Raw genomic sequence first — 16611 nt, forward strand, 5'->3', positions numbered from 1 at the left:
AAACAGGGTTTGACACGCAAAGCCTTCCAAAAAAAAACTACACTTCCAGGTTCAAACCCAATGGTCCTGAGAAATAAAGGGCTAATTTTTGCTTGCTGTTAATCACAAATTATTTTTTCCTTTAAAAAATTAATTAAAAACATGAGATGGAATAAATATTTCAGGCGACCAGCAGCAAAATGGGAAAATACCATGTGTTTGGAGTTTTAGTGCCCTCTGAGTACAGAAATTTATTTGCAGCAAGCAGAAAACAGACAGCAAGCATAAAAATACAGCAGAGTCCCCCTAGTAAAATTATTTATCAAGCTAACAAGGGAGGGACCCTTCCAGTAACAACAAGCCAACAAGCCAGTGAGGAAAAGACATGGCTTTATATTTTACCTTTGGGTTAGCAACCCAGTAAAAATGCCAACTGACAAGCACTTCACATAAACATTTCTTTCTAAATGAGCATCCTTGTTAGAAGAAAAGGAAAAAATAAGTCTTTCTAGCTAAGGCGCGCCATAGCCTATAGACAGAGAATTCGAGCGTGTATATGCTGACTCCTTAGTGCCGAAATAATACACCTTAAAAAATAACGTGAATGACGAAGGGAGTTTACAAAACAAATTCAAAGTTCATTAAAGAAAATGTGCTTATATTCTTATCAGGGAATCCTCCTACTTGGACGTTGACAGTCACAGTTTTCTAAGATGCTTTTTCAGGGCTAGCTTAAGAGCCTCCAGCAAAAAAATACATACACATATATTCAGATACACAGATATACATGTACTGACGTTGCCTCTACTGTACAAGCCTCATTGCTATATTTTTTCAATTATTTATTTTATAAGCAAAACCCCAAAGTCAGATTTTACAGTTTAACGATACCAAACTCTGATTATAAATTACAGGTCACTTTACTGCAGCTTGCAATAGCCAAAAAGAAAAAGAAAAAAAAGAAAGAAAAAGAAGAAAGAAAGAAAAAAGGGGGCGGGGGAACCGTCCAGTTGAAACCAGGCAGTGGCCTGATCTTAATTAAATTTTAAAGAAATAGTAAAAAGATGCCTTCTCAGAATAACTGCATCCTCAATAACTTGGCAAGTGACACCTGATGAATTTACAATGAAATCACACACTTGGATCCCATCTTTCCTAAAGTGAAACATCTGATAAGTTAACCGTGGCAAACATGGGAAAGGGCCTTCTTTTTATTGTATTAGGAAAGGATGCTGGAGAGGATGCAGAATCTGAAGAACACTGTAAGACGCTGAGTAAAGACAGACAGAAACATCTTGCTGGATCTAATACCTCACCCCCCATCCCTCGCCATCACATCCCCACCAATGCCTTAAAAAACACAAATTTCTCAGCAACAGGGATGGAAAAGTTTTCATTCCTAATATCAGCGGGCTCGAAAAGAATAAAACGAAATCCTTCCTTACTTTTTTTTTTTTTTTCCCTCTCCGGAGCCGAGCGACTGTCTCCGCGCTGCTATGAAAGCTCCGAGCTCTGACGGACAAGGGAACCCTCTGCTCCGGCGCAGGAACCAGACTGCAAGGCCCAAACACACTCCAACTCAAGTCCTCCCAGCTGAGTTTGGGAGCTGGGCCTATTATCCGCCCACAAACGTGTAGGGAGGGCTTACCGCACGAGTCACGTGCTATTTTGTTCCACTGACCTTCGGGCGTTTTACACGAGGGCTTGTCAGGACGCTACAAAGTGAGCAAAGATCAGAGCCCACAGAGGTAACATTCTAATTAACCAGGTTCCCCGCGGAGACTAGAGTGTTTTGAACGCATCCCATTTTTACCAACAGTTTTATCACCAAGAACTAAGCTGGGGAACACTCTGAAAGCAGCGAGTTCTGGTTCCAGAGGCTCCACTAGGTCAGGAGAGCGCCGAGCACGGGGGAAAGCCAGGCTTCCTGGGAAAGGTGCCTCGCATGCGCATGCGTTCTGAGTCTCCAGAGGCTGCCGGAGCCGAGAGGACCGCAGCTGAGGGCCCTCCGCCCTGGGCCGCAGGTGCAGCCCCGAGGTCTACAGAAATCCTGTCCTCATACCAAACTGTGGCTCCTTCCCTGCACGGGGGAACTCGGGCTCACATCTCCAAACACGCCTGTTAAAGCACGTGCACTTTCCTTCTACTACGCAGTGGTGAGGAACTGCTTCCGGGCTTTAAAAGGAGAAAAAGAGAAGAAGAAAAAGAAAAGAAAAGAAAATGGCTGGGAAAACTGGGTATCACATAAACAAAACTGCCTTGGAGCATCAGGACAGAACTACCAGGAGGCACTAACCAGACAGCGGTTCTCAGCTGAGGTCCAAAAGGTCAAAATGAGTGAAGGAATTGCTGATCTCTCTTGGCGACCCTCGCCGCTGGGAGGTGAGAGAGGCCAGGCCTCCTGTCCAGCAGGCTCGCCTGGCCATCTGAAAAGCAAGGCAGGATTTCCAACACTGTCAAAGGTATCGTGTGCACCCTAAGATTTATTGAAAGGCCTTTAATGGCTCCATCAGAAAGAGGCGGGGTGGGGGGGGGGCGGTTAAATAAGGAAGAGAAATTTAAAAGGAAACAGAAAATTCTATTCTCCATTCAAAACTTTCAGCCCAGTCAGAGATGCTTCCTCCGCCATTTCTTGTACATCAGGAACGAACCTCATTCTAAAATATAAACAAATCGGAGGCCCGCCATCGCGGTAGACTCAAGCCCTTTAATTAAGCACCATCTGTAACGAAAGGTCTCCATCCTGAGTAACTTTGCGTTGGGGGTTCAACCCTGGGGTCAGAATCCCTTTAAATAATTGCACCTCAACCCCACCCCACTCAAGACTCAGCTTGGCTGCTGGCAGGAGCCCAGGAAGAAGAAAAGAAACTTTGTCTGAAGAACCCAATTTAATAGGAGGCGTGACCGCAGGGTCAATTTCAGATCAATTCAATTCTCACCTCTACTGCCTACCTGCCAGCAAATGAAGTTACTGTGCTTTTCTATAGACTCAAAGGACTAAAAAGAAATCGTCACTTGCTGCATGTGGATGACCCGTCATTAGAGGATGATTGCTTGCTGAGGGAATGGCAAAAAACAAACTCCCTTCCTCTCTTTTTTGTCATTTTCACCTCACCAGTGATGAAGGTGTAGGATGCGCCCCTGGATTGTTAATTAGGTGGTAATATCTTCCAGCAGTTTATACTGGAGGTCAGGGCCGTGTTGTTTCCCACTCAACACCTGAAACTTCCTCCCCACTCCCACCCTCAGTATTAGTTCCCATCTGAAATTATATAAATGCTAATAGCTTCATTTCCTGTGGACGCTGGAAAGGGAGGCACTCCGAATGTTCCCACCGGCTTACCCCTGTCCCAGCATTTTCCAAATACTGCCAAAAAAAAAAAAAAAAGACCAAAAAACAAAATAAATAAATAAAAGCAAACCCAACCCTTCTGTATAGCTCATTTATTGCTGATAATTTCATTAGGTGCCAGGAAAAGCAAAAAAAAAAAAAAAAAGGCAGACACTAAACAACAACTTTACAGTAATTTTTGGATCGAGGAAATGAAAGACTCAGCAAGCGGCAGGCGAGGAGAGTTTCAACATTGGCATCTGTGAACGGCAGCAATAAATCTGAGATTTTGGCAGGTGACTGAATGTGTGCTTTTAGAACGAAAGCTCTTTACAGAAGCATCATTTTGTTTTAAATAACGAGTGCTATACTAGTGCAAAAATTCCTTCTTCCTTCCCCCCACCCCCCAAATGCTCCCAAACGCATAATGTTCCTTTCTTTACGGCAGCCCCTTTGATAGCATTCTAACGTTGACTGGAAATAATGTGAGTTCATTGAGCTGCTTGCCCTGTACCTGCTCTGCCATAATTAATTGATTAAATCTGCTCACTAGTGGGCCGGTGTCCACAGAAAGGAAGACATTAGGCAGCCTTGTATGGAAAGGGGGATGGGGGGGCTTAGGCAGGAGCATAATCTGATTAAACAAACAACAACAACAAACAATTAGGTCAGTTAGTCCCAGTAATAAAACGCTTTAAACAGAATTATTTTCCCTTATTTTCTCAGTGCCAACAAATACAGTGATGTAATGTGCTTAAGACATACTCATGGCATCTGTGACGGACTGGTCTGCTCTCCAGATCTGCGTGCCAGACAGCATCCTACCCCTTGCTGTCTTCCAGGACGGGGCAGTTACTCTAAAAACTGAGTACCAAGAGGCCCTGAGGGGTCTGCAGTGAAGCCACAGTCAAGACCAGCCACGGTTCTCACTTGGGCCTTTCAAACCGAGGCACCAGGAGACGAAAACTTACTGTCTGTGTTTTCCCATGGCCTTTGCCTGAGAACACCTCATTCACCATTTCTGTTAAAATATTTTGATGGACTCTGCAAAGGAAATATGCTTATGACATCTTTAATTTTACGTTGGAATTAAATAGCTGTGCTCACATTGACACTGGACGTTGGGAAACCATGCTTGCGTTTTATTTCTGGGTGATTCCTGGCAACGTGGGAGGACACGTTATACAAAGTAGAAACAAGATTTCGGAGTCCTTTTACTGTGTTTTTTGTTTATATCCCAGTTCATAACAGAGTAAAGCCTTCCTTACATTGGTTTGAATTCACGTCAGCATAGGTACAGTCAGGATAAAACATATCCACTCAGCTAATTGTTAAGACTAGGAAAAAAAAAAAAGTGACGGGTACTTAGAACCCGGGAAGAGCTGTTTTTACAAGTTCCATCAGGAAACTCCCGCGGGTGACAGGAAAGCTACCAACAGGCCTCTCCCCTATGTTATATGTGTCCGACCTGCCCTGCCCCAAGGCAGCTCTGTTAAGGCTCGGTTGCATCCGGATGGGTCTTAGCCAATGTCAGGAACATCTGTAATGGGTAGAGCATACACATCAGCAGGCTAAGGTCCGCCAGTATCTCCTGAAATTAGTGTTTCAACACACAAGATGAAAAGAGCATGTATCAAAGGCCTGCTTTCAGTTTTGGTGCCAACCACGAGTAGTTGTGTTACCTCCTTTTGACAATTCACGCTAAGAGACAGCCTCTAAGGTGAACTCCAAAGCCACTCTTTGTCTTAGGGTCAAACAACACCATCACTTCTTTCCACGGTGACGATGCTAACATCCCACCTGACCCAGGGATGCGACCATGGAGAAACTGACATCAAACAGCAGTGTGGGATTGTCGTCTCTCTTGATCGTCATGTTAGAAGACTTTGCTTAGAAGGCACAACCTTGATAAATCATGCACTTGGGTAGATTTGCGTATGTTAAGCTGGAACGTGCACTAATGGAAAATGTTAGGATCAAGGGATGCTATGAAAATGGAGAATTTGATCTTTTTGTGATACCACTTAGGATGACTATTCTGTAATATGCCCAAGAACCAGAATATAATCTAGACTGTGTTTCTGAGAATAAATAAAATAATCAAATGCCTCCCCAAATGGCTTGTGATTTAATTCTCACACTCTAGCCTAGAAAATTGCCAAAAATAAGCCACAAAGTTGTACATAGTGGAAATCAGCAAGACAGCAGAAAGCTAGTGATTCCCCATTTTTGGCTTCCAGGACTGAAGTCTCTTAACCAAAGTGACTTTCTGAAAATAAACTAAGTAACTCTCCCAGGAGTATCAAGTATCGAACTTTTCATATATCAGCTTATAATATCTAATACCACAGAGTAACTTGGAGGAATTGTCCTCCTCTCCAAATTCCCCATCTAGCCAAATGCCTTTCTCTTCCTCACTCTCACCTGTCAATCATGTTCACAGCTGAAATTTGATTTCTCTCCCGCCAGTAACCTTATATGAAATATTACGGTGGGGGGGGGGGGCGGTCAAGACCCAGGTGAACCTTGCCTTAAAAGTTCATTAACTCTTTGCTCAAAATGGATGGTTTCGGTGTAACAAAACCTGCCCGGTGTGTCTGGATCATTATATTTAATAGATGGCTTTCAAACTGCAATTATAAGGACAGGGATAAAAGAAAGGAATAGAAAGAGAAAGGAATAAAGTATTGGTATGGCATGCATACACAAGGATACACAAATTAATCCCAAAGGTGTACACTTAGTTAAAATCTATGTATGAGAGCTATTAAAGAAAATGTTAATTTTGTTTAAGGCTAGGAAAGAAATCATGTTAAATATTCACAGTCCAGTTATTCAAAGCCTGTCCTTATAATAACGTGTAAAAGTAAGTAATCAGATACCATATCAGAAGAGCGGGAAAAAATCCGGGTCTGTTTCCTGACACCCTCAATTCACTGGATTCTTAAAGTGTCTCCTTCTTAAACAGTAGCAATTTGACGGTGGGACTTAAACCCAAAGCTGTATTTCATGCAAATTTCTCAGCAAGCAAATTTAAAAAAAAAAAAAAAAAAAAAAGTCAAACTTCATTCCATTAGCCAATAAGACGTAACAGGAATACATAAAACGATAACACTAAGTAATTATTGGTGTAAGAGTGTTGGTCTAGCTCTCTAAACGAAGAGGATTCATAATTAAATTCACCCCGGGATCCCTGTAATTGAAAACCCATTTAAATAGCTTAATTTCATTTTTTTTCATAGGTGAAAATCACATTTCTGCCTCCCTCTGCCTACATTTGAAGGGAGGCGTGGCTCCAAACTCACATTTGGACACAGGAGGGGGACAACGCAAATTGTCTGACATTCAGATATAAAGATGAGTCAACAGACTCACGCTAGTTAAGGCTAAAGGTCTGAGATCTACTCGGACTGGATTAGTACTCTGTACACCACACCGACGTCATGAAGTCAATATAAAAATGCATGCATGCTCATCTCAACACACAATGCATCCTTCACTTCAGCATCTGGTATCACCATATACGTACATGTGAAACCCCAATACTAAAACCACTAAAGCAGGAGACCTTCGCACCTCGAAAACGATCAGCATTCCTCACTTGCTTTGCTTGCTTGCTGTCTCCCTCATGGAAAATGCACTAAAACAAGCACATGCAAATCAGAAATCAAGATGTACCTCTTGGACTTCAGGCAACAGGATTTTTCACATCACTGATGTAGAGGATTCCCTTGGGTACCTGATTTAGTAAATATATTAAAATAAACAAAGGGTCATTAATAACCATGAAGAGGGCTTTAGAAGGACAGTATGTTCAAGGCAGCCTAACTACCTATGAAGAGGGCAGAATGAGACCAAAAGAAGAGTGATTTAGGTCCATTTGCTTTGGCATCCTGGTCTCAGCCCTGCCAGAGGAAGGGTTCACATGGAAGAGAATGGCGTGGGATGCTTTATCAACGACCCCTCTTCACTCTTGCTCTGGTCCTGGGGGGGCTGAGACAGTGATGCCCACTGGCCTGGCAGCCTGGATCAGCTTTAGAGCTGCCCTCAGTTCAGAGAACCAAGCGATCCTGGGTTCACAGTGGAGGAGGATATGAATGGTCTCTGATGGGTGTCTCTCAAGTGTTCAAAGACTGCCCATCCCCAGGGAACCAAAACCAAACCCTGGCTCTTTACTAGGGCCTGTTTCTCTTCCATCTTCCCCCCTCCTCTTCCATGGCCCTGGTCTATTCTGCTGGTACTGATGACCTTAATTGCAGGCGTTCTCTTAACAAATAGAACCATTTAGAGACCACCCTTTTATTTATTAACTTCCTCTCTGTTTAAATTAGTAGCAGAGAATGCTTAGAACGGTAATATGAAAATGAGATTGCTTTAGAAAAAAAAAAAAGTCTTTTTGCTTCACAGTGAATAACAAAGCACAGTAATTCAAAGTAGTTAGCTTTCTATGGTTCAAAAACCCCTTATTGCTATTAGCTATACTAATGTAAGTGGCAAAATAATTATCATTTACTGTACGGAGTCCAATATTTTCCAGACAGCAGTTTAATAACAAAGCAGACCTGTCATTTCTCCCCCTAGTTAGCCATACTCTACAAGTTCAGACTGTCAAAATATATTTAAAATCTAATTTAAAAAATTCAACATGCTTACAGTCAATCTGGGTACAATAACTGTGATACACCAGTGAGTCAATCTGATTTTTTTTCCAACGTGGAGATTCAGTTACTCTTCTTTAATCTGCCCCACTTTTATTTGAATTACTTTACAATTGGTGTGAAAAAATACACACAACGCATACACCTGCTGAAATCTGTAGGCTGCTGTAACTGACAGAATCTTTTACTTAAATTTTCATTTAGCGTAACTCTATAATTTTCCCAGTTCCCTTTATCTAAATAGTCTGACTATGCATTAAGATACTCATATAAACAAATTTGTATTCATATCTGTCAGAGCTGCCCCAAATACATCATGGACTTTCATCCACATTTCACGTTAGAAATGCTTTTAAAACATTACGGCACAAAATACTCTTTCATGTCAGAGTATACACTAATCTTTTGCCAAATAAATTATTTCTATGCCAAAAAAAAAAAAAAAAAGAAAGAAACAAGACACATACTGAAGTTATAAAACCTGGAAGTGTTATCTGTGATATCAATTATTCTCCATTTCAACTTCAAATGGCTAATCTCAAACAAACAAACAAAACAAAACAAGAAAACTTCCCATATAAGGTCACTTAAAAAAAAAGTCTTTAGGAACAACAGATTCTTTTAGAAATGCTAGTGAATAGAGTTTAAAAGCTTAAGAGATTGTGGAGGGAATATTTTTGTAATTCCTTTGGGGCAGTGCAAACGTATGTTAAGCTTCTGCAAGGAATATTTACAGGAGATCATAGACTCGTGAGGCGTTTTTCAATTTTAGAACAATATTACAAAGCAATAATTGAACGGAGACTTTGCAAAATGCCCGTTTGCCTTCCTGACCAGCTCACTCATAGCCTCTGTTATTTCTGGAGAAAAAGAATCGGACCTCATTAAATGCGTATTTGGAATCTTGCCTGAAATCTCATAAAGTAGATGTCCTTTTTAGATCACTGGTGTCCCTTTCCTCAAGATGACCTCTATTCTCTGGCCACCTGGGGAGCCCATCCTGTTATCGAGGCATTTACTTTCAAAAGCTGAGGAGAGAGAGATTCTGTTTGCACACCTGAATAGGGTCCAAAAGCCATTGCCATTTTCTGTTCTCATCACCTTCACCTAGGCTAGTCACTGGGGAAGGGTGGTGGAGGGCAAAGGGGTCTCACAGCGGAGCAGGAGAGGAGATTTTCCATCCTGACCGCAGCGGTGTAGTCGAAGCCAGATGTCTGCTAGCACAGAGCCTTGAAAAGTGGGACCTATTTACCTAACCATTAAATAGTACTTTTAAAATAGCATAGGAATGTACAGTGATATTCCAAGGAAGATTTTAAAGGTCTCACTACCGGTACAGTGCAGGGAATTAACACGGACAGTGCACCCTGAGAACATACAGGTGCTCTGAGTCTCTGACCTCTGCGGTGCTCTGAGTCATGCCAAGTCCAGCGAAGGTTTTATGGGAAGATCATTATTCTAAGACAGACCATTCAGGCTAGGTTTGGCTCCCGCCTACCAACACGTAGAGTAGACCAAAAAGAACTCTGTCGTGTGACCATGTCTGTGTCCTAATGTGGAAATGGTAGATTTATCTTTTAATAGCCTACCCCCTACAATGTGTTACAGTTCCATAAATAGATTAGATAGATAGATAAATGGCAGATGAAAGAATATGTTGGATCCATTGCCTGAAAACAGACTCAACTATCATCTTTTAACAGATTTCATCTGAGAATGATGACTGCGGGTTTCCCCCAGTCTAAGAAAAAAGATTTCAGTAGAATCTGACAGTGTAAAAGTGCGTCAGATGCTGAGATCATTGCTTTTGTTTCAACATATTTATCTGCACATTTATGAATCCTTCCTTGAGCAAAGAAAAAGGAAAAAAGCCGGGGGGGGGGGAATTTATTTGAGAAGGTGCAATGATGCTTGACTGCTTCACACTCAAGGATCCAAAAAACTGAAGGTCCCTGTAAGAAAAAAATCCTACATGGAAGGTCTCCCTTCTGAAATTAGTTGTTTTAAAGTTTCTCCTCTTTAGACAGTTTCTGAGTGCCTGAGATTTGACAGCAACTGTGTTAAATCTGGGAATGCAAGCAAGCCCCTCTTGCTGGAGCTGTGGGTGAAATCCTAATAAAGTTTTCCTGAGTAGCTTTCCTCTACAATAAACGTCAAACTCTATCAAGGAAAACCCCAACTGTATGGAGATTTCTAGAAAGATTTTAAAACAGTCTATCTAGATTTCCTTCTTTTTCTTTTGCCTCTTCACTGTCTCTAACCAGAGCAGGAAAAAAAAAAAAAAAAATCTAGATCTGGAAATGGGCCGGAAAATTAATAGAGTCAAAATCAAATGATCTGGAGCTGATGCTCTTATTTGCAGAAGGTTCCTGGGGCAGCTGGAAGGTGGGACGGGGGTTGTCCCAAGGTGAAAGGCGGAGCCTTTTAGGGCTGAACCCCACTCCCTCCTTCCATGCGCCCACCCCAGAGCACAGCAGAGCAGGTATTTTCAATGTCCCCAAGGGCTCCACTGTGGCCAGGGCAGTCCTCTTGGAAACCTTAAACCAAATCCCAATACAAATCCAAGTACCCAGCTGGGTCGCGGGCACCGGGTGGGTGTGGGGCCCTGGGGCTTGCTGGGAGTGGCCGCCGGTGGTGCCCCAGCACGGGCGCGGGCATCTCGGAGGGGAGCCGCTTTGTTAGCGTCCTGAGCCTGCGACTGGTCCCCCGGGGCGCAGCCCAGGGCCTGAGGCACGCGAGGACTCCTCTTGGCCTCAGGCAGCCGCCGGACCCGACCGCGCCGGCCCTGCTTCCTGTCCTTCTACGCTTGATGCAGTGGCCAGGGGACCCTGAGGATGCGGAGTGCACCTGGCCAGGGCAGTGATGCCCAGAGTGAATGGGCCCCGCAGAACAAATGTAGACCGGGAGGGGGGTCGGGCGGGGTGGAGGGTGCAGGGCATGCATGCGTGGGGAGAGGGGATGCATGGAAACTGGGAGACGGGACCTCAGCATCCTCCCCGCCTTCATCTTCTTCATTCCAGGCTTCAAAGTCCTTGGCATGGGAAGCTCCCGCTGGCCTTAGACATGCCAGAGCCACTTCCCAGCTCTTCTCTGCATCCCTGCCTTTGTCTGCACTGGACCTGCCCCAGAAGTGACTTAATGGGTCCAAAGGCTCAGCTTAGGTGACTGCCTTCTGGTACAAGGCAGTGATTTCTGAGTCTCTCTGATGGCCCTGGTGACTAGGCATGGTGGGTAGAGGTGCCAGAAATTATAGAGAGGACACTGGGATGGGACAGGGACCAGGTGGTAAGGGGCCAAAGCCCTGGAGCTAAGGACATCTCTATTGCTTTTAGGGATCACGGGGATTTCAGGGTCTGCCAGAGGGCTGTCAGTCACCCTGCAAACACATCTAGCCTGGTGGGAAGCTAGGGCCCTAGGAATGACCTAGAGTTGACCTCTGGCAACTGGGGGTCATAAGCCAAGGTCCGTCTCTTGTTAGTAATACTCCCCCCAGCCCCTGCACACCAGCCGCTACCTGCCCTCTGCTCCTCTGGGCCTAGTTTGGGATTGCCTATTTTTCTGGGACCCTCAGGCCTGCTTTCCTTCTGGAAAATCCCCCAAAGGAGACCAGAAACCCACTTCCACAGGCTTCCAGAAGTGGATGAAGTCATGCAGAACCAGGACAGATTTTGGTTGCAAAAGGGAACTCGGCACTGCTGACCGGAGTTTTCAGGCCAGGATTCCCTTCACAACCATCCTTTTTTGGGGATTCTCTCAGGAGAGCGGTTACCACGCCTCCTCGCCCAGTTCTATAAGGTTTCATGGCCTCTCCTATTTCCTAACCGAAAGAACCAACCACAAGGAAAAACCATTCTTTGGCATCTTAGCTTGGAAACACTCAAGGTTGGTGATCAGAATATTTAGAATAAATTCAGAATCCAAATCCCCAGCGTGTAACTCACACCCAGGCCTGGGCTGGGTGGAGGCCAAGGGGGCGTGGGGAGGTGAGCACAGAACTATTTCTACTTCCTCTCCTCCTCTCCCAAAGCTCCACAGACACCCCTCCCTCATCCTCCCTTCTTGAATTAATGCCCCTTTCTAATCGTCGTAACTAAAGATCCAAGAATCTGTGGAGAAGGGAGGAATGCGATTTTGCAATCCGGAGTTCTAATTATAGAAAAAATTGTTACTTGACAAAAAGAAAGGAAAAGAAAATGAATTGTGTTCAACAGGGAAGAGGTGCTTAGCAGATGACTACGATCTGGGTAGAGAACTGTGCGTCCCAATCACAGCCTCTCTGTGGAAAATGCATTTTGTGAATTTCTTAAAACTGTCCAACTCTGATGCACATTCATAGAAAGGTCTGATTTCTGCGTGCCGTTGATGTGTTCTTTCTATATTGGCCTTGTTATAGTGGGCAAACTTAGGGAAAACACACAAAGGGCTTTCAAATTTAAGCAATAAAAACAGTCACGATGCCATCAAACCTACTGCGGTGACCACAGAAATATGGGCGTAACACATCCAATGTCTCAGATGTCCCCACTGCAAAATCACAGATTGAAATATTTATAAATGCCCCCAAATTAAGACATTTGCAATTTCCTCGGGGCTCTTAATTGGGGTTCGATCTCTAAAATTTTCGAAACAGAAACACACGTGAACATACAGGAAAGAAACGGACAGCTGAACCTGGTTTGCACCTGTGTGCAAATGTGTACACTGGGTGACCCTTGCCTTCGAAGTCTGCGTCACCATTCTCTCTGGCTTGCCTCATTTCTCACCTCCCACAGATGCTACAAGGAATGGAGAGCCTGGGGTTTTGCTACGCCTTCGTGCCAAGCAATTTGATTTGCTTTGTTTTTTGTTTTGTCCCTCTCTAAAGGGTAAAGATGTTCCCACATTGTTGCAGGACTGTACTTCTTTATGCCCCGGCAATCATGAGACAGCCTGGGAGACTGAAATTCTCTCACCCTGTCCCCTACCCCCGCTGGAGAAAAAAAAAATGCCAGACAGAGCTGGGTTTGTTCAAGAGCCGTGGTGGAGCCAGGCTTGGAGAGAATTTCCCTTTTCTGGGGCTGTGTGATGTCTAGATTTTGAAGATTTATATCAAAAGTGAGAAAAGCAGTGTTATCAGAAGGTGGGTGAAGGCTCCTGCTCTGTTTTTAAACAAATACAAAAACAAACGGACTCATCCTGATTCAGTGGGCTGGAGGGCTGGACCACCTCCCTTATGGCTACTGTCCGCCCAGCCTTGGACTTGGGACATCTTTCAAGTTTAGGATGGGCCCAGAGTGAGAACAAACTAGGTTTCTCTTATTTTACTCTGGACAACAAGGAAGGCACCGACCCCAAATTATTCATCTAGCCTCCTGAGTAATAATCAGAAGTGGTAAAAAGGATATCCTCTCACGGTAGTTATCTCTTCCCTAAGAATGAAGACATTTCTTCAAGAAAAGGGACAAGATTTAAAAATAAATCAAACGAAAGTAAATCGCAGTGGGGAGCCTCGCGGACGAGCAGTGTAAAGCGGGTGAACCTGGCTTCCTAGCCTCTCTGATCCCATGTTTATATGAGAAGTAAGCCCCACGGCTTTGGCTGTGTGTTTTACTGGCACGGAAATCAGACGGCTAAAGGTTGTCCCTCGTGGACCTCAGTCTTGCAACCTATCTCTGTTAGTCTTTAACTACCGACAGGCAAAATATTGAGATACCTGTGTGGCCAGCGGACTTTTAAATACATTGATTGGCCTAGAACACCGGGGGAGTACATTTGATCAAGCCAAGGGTGAATACGGAAGTAAGTTGGTCTGAACCAAGAACAAAGACAACAGCAAAAACCTTCCAACTACTGTACTCGGGAACCTCTGAATGTGTCACGAGCCACTTCAGTCATTTCAGACAAGGACACGCTGGGAATGTGGCTACTGAGACGGCTGCGCCCCATGTTTGCAAGTGTGGTCACCATCTGCCCCCCCTGTACGCCGTGTTTAACCTTAAAGCTGGTGGTTTGGCAAGGGGAGGTCCTATTTCAGAGCGGAAGTATCTCGAATCAACGCTACTGAATAAAAACTACCGGGGTAAGGGTGTGAGGGGGAAAAGCTCAGAGCCTTAGAATCCCACCTTCAGTAATAAATAGAGCCTCTCGCATTGGAATGGCCTCCGTTGAGAGCCCAGGTGGTTACGCATGAAGGCAGATAAATATGATTATCTACACATCATTTCCTCACTGAGATCAGGAAGTAGAATCTCTGCCTATTTGATGTCAATCTATTAATGTGTCGGATACATTGTAAAAAATTGTTACACGGTTCTGGAAGAAAAAGAAAACATGGGAGGTGAGTTTGCGGATGCCTGAGAGCAGAGAAGGGGGAGGGAAAAAAAAGCACACGGAGGGGGTGTACTTAACTAACATTGGTTTCACTTACGGCTCTGTCTGATGAGTGACCACGTTTGACATCACTGATAAATACAATACTATCCAGGGCCCGAGAGAAAATCAGGGTGCTCGGCTCTGTTAAAGCTTCTGCCCATGGCATCTGCTTGGGGAGGGGGGGGTGTCAATTATTTATTTATTTTTCTTCTTAGTAGAATTATCTGCCAGAGAAACAACGAAGCGTGAAAAAGTACTGTTTAGAGTGTGCATGTCTACATAGGCTTTAAAAATGCTAGCTGTTAACCTTCTGTGACACTTCCCTTCACATCAACGCATATACCTTGTAAATTTCAGTGGCTTTTTTAAAAAAAACCAATATTACAGGTTGAAAACAATCGCATCTATTCATTCTGGCGCATCGTAAAGTAAGAAACACCAGCGTGCTTTTCTGTGGGTCTGTATGATCCTCAGACAGGAGGCACAGTTAAGTAGCATGGAGCTTATACGTTTAATAGCTTTCATCTCTTAACACATTTATTTTTTAAAAAAGGAAACTAAACAGAAGTCAGGGGTAGGCTGTTTTCCATGACTGCAGATAGTAATAAAAATAATAAAAATACAGTTCTCACGTATATTTCATTTTGTGAACACACGGGTAAGCACATGACGCTGTGGGGCTTCCAAAATGTGGTGTATCCCACCGATGGCTCCAACTTGTGAGTGGGCTCAGTTCTGTATTTGGAATGAAAGGAATTTTAACACTATTTAGACAAAGACTCAAATGCAGTGTAAAGGGAAAGCTAGATTTCCTTACATGATTAAAAAAAAAATGTAGAGACTTATTTGTAGTAAGGGCACTCAGGCAGGATTTCTTTGTTAAAAAAAAAAAAAAGCATGTATTTGTGTTCACCACTCTCATTACATTTCAAAGTTTTTAGTAATGGTTATTTCTGAAAGTGCCTTTCATTAGGAGTTAGCCTTCTCTTAAAGGCAGCCACCAAAACCTCACTTTTTTGCCAGCACCTCTGTATTTGGCTTTTTCATATTTGGGGCAAAAATCTGCTTATTATATTAAACGGCCTTGTAGGGGCCTAGCAAAATGCTTAATTGTTGGACCACTGTATTTTTTCGCAAGTGGCATTCCTCGTGAGGTAACTGCAGTAACTCCATCCAGGTCACTGTTATTTTGAAAATGTTTGCCTAAAATTTTGTGTCTGATGCTGGGCTTCCTGTATAAGCGATATTTCTGCTTCTACAGGGGGAGACTGCAAATCTCCTCGTTGGGATCGGACCAAAAAAACAAAACAAAACAAAACAAGAACTCTGAGACAGAGAAGAACAGCTAACTTCAAGCACATGGAGGTAGGTTTACTATCAAGACCTGTGTTAAAGCAAAATAAAGTGTGGATTCAGGGGCCCTATCCACTGTCTTCATGTTCTGTGAAAAAGGGTAGGAAGGCTGACACACCGGCCAGAGCTCATCAGCGCCAAGCACAACCTGTTTTCCTCAAAATCAGGCCTTCGTTCAGAGTTGCAATATTATTGTTATTATTATTTTTTGAAGAACAGAAAACAAAATAAAACAAAAGTCACCGTGTTTGGCTATATTTTCAAAACAGTGTTGGCTTTGTCTAACGTTCTATTAGCCATCTAGGGGAAGTTGCTGAAGAATGCAAACTGCATGAATTTGTAACATTAGTTGCATGAATTTGTGTCATTTTAAAAATAGGTCAATGCTGTTAGTGAAGGTAGCTCCAGACTTTCCAAGGGATCTTTTAAGTGAGCCCGCACACATAGCCTGTGTTGGGGTAAATACCGATAAATCAAAGCACAGCCTTTATTCCAACCAGGCATTATTTTCTGCTTGTATTCCAGGAGCTAAGGTGCTCTGAAATCATTACCAGCTCATCTACGTGGAGAAGCCCTCAGCTAAATATTCACAGGGAAATATGATTTAATAACAGTTTAAACCCAGATACGTACTTGGACTTCTGTGAGAGGTGGACTTTTCTTTTTCCTATTTAAGAGAAATGACCTTCAAAGTTAAGAAACAAACAAACAACTGTAATTTGTCCAAAGTGTTGATGTGAAATCCTGTCAGGCCTTGCTAACAAGAAAATCATGGCATGTAAGGGAAGAAGGAAAAATAATCAATTTGAGCCAAAAGGCAAGAATTGTTTATCTTTACCATTGAATGCGTATGTGCCCAAGCCACCTCTGCCAATGCCTTCTCTGCCGGGCTCGTTTCCCTCTAGATGGGTGTGTGGTGGGATGAGAAGCTCAGGGCGA

This window comes from Phocoena phocoena, chromosome 20 (genome assembly GCF_963924675.1).
Source record: "Phocoena phocoena chromosome 20, mPhoPho1.1, whole genome shotgun sequence".
NCBI lineage: Eukaryota > Metazoa > Chordata > Mammalia > Artiodactyla > Phocoenidae > Phocoena > Phocoena phocoena.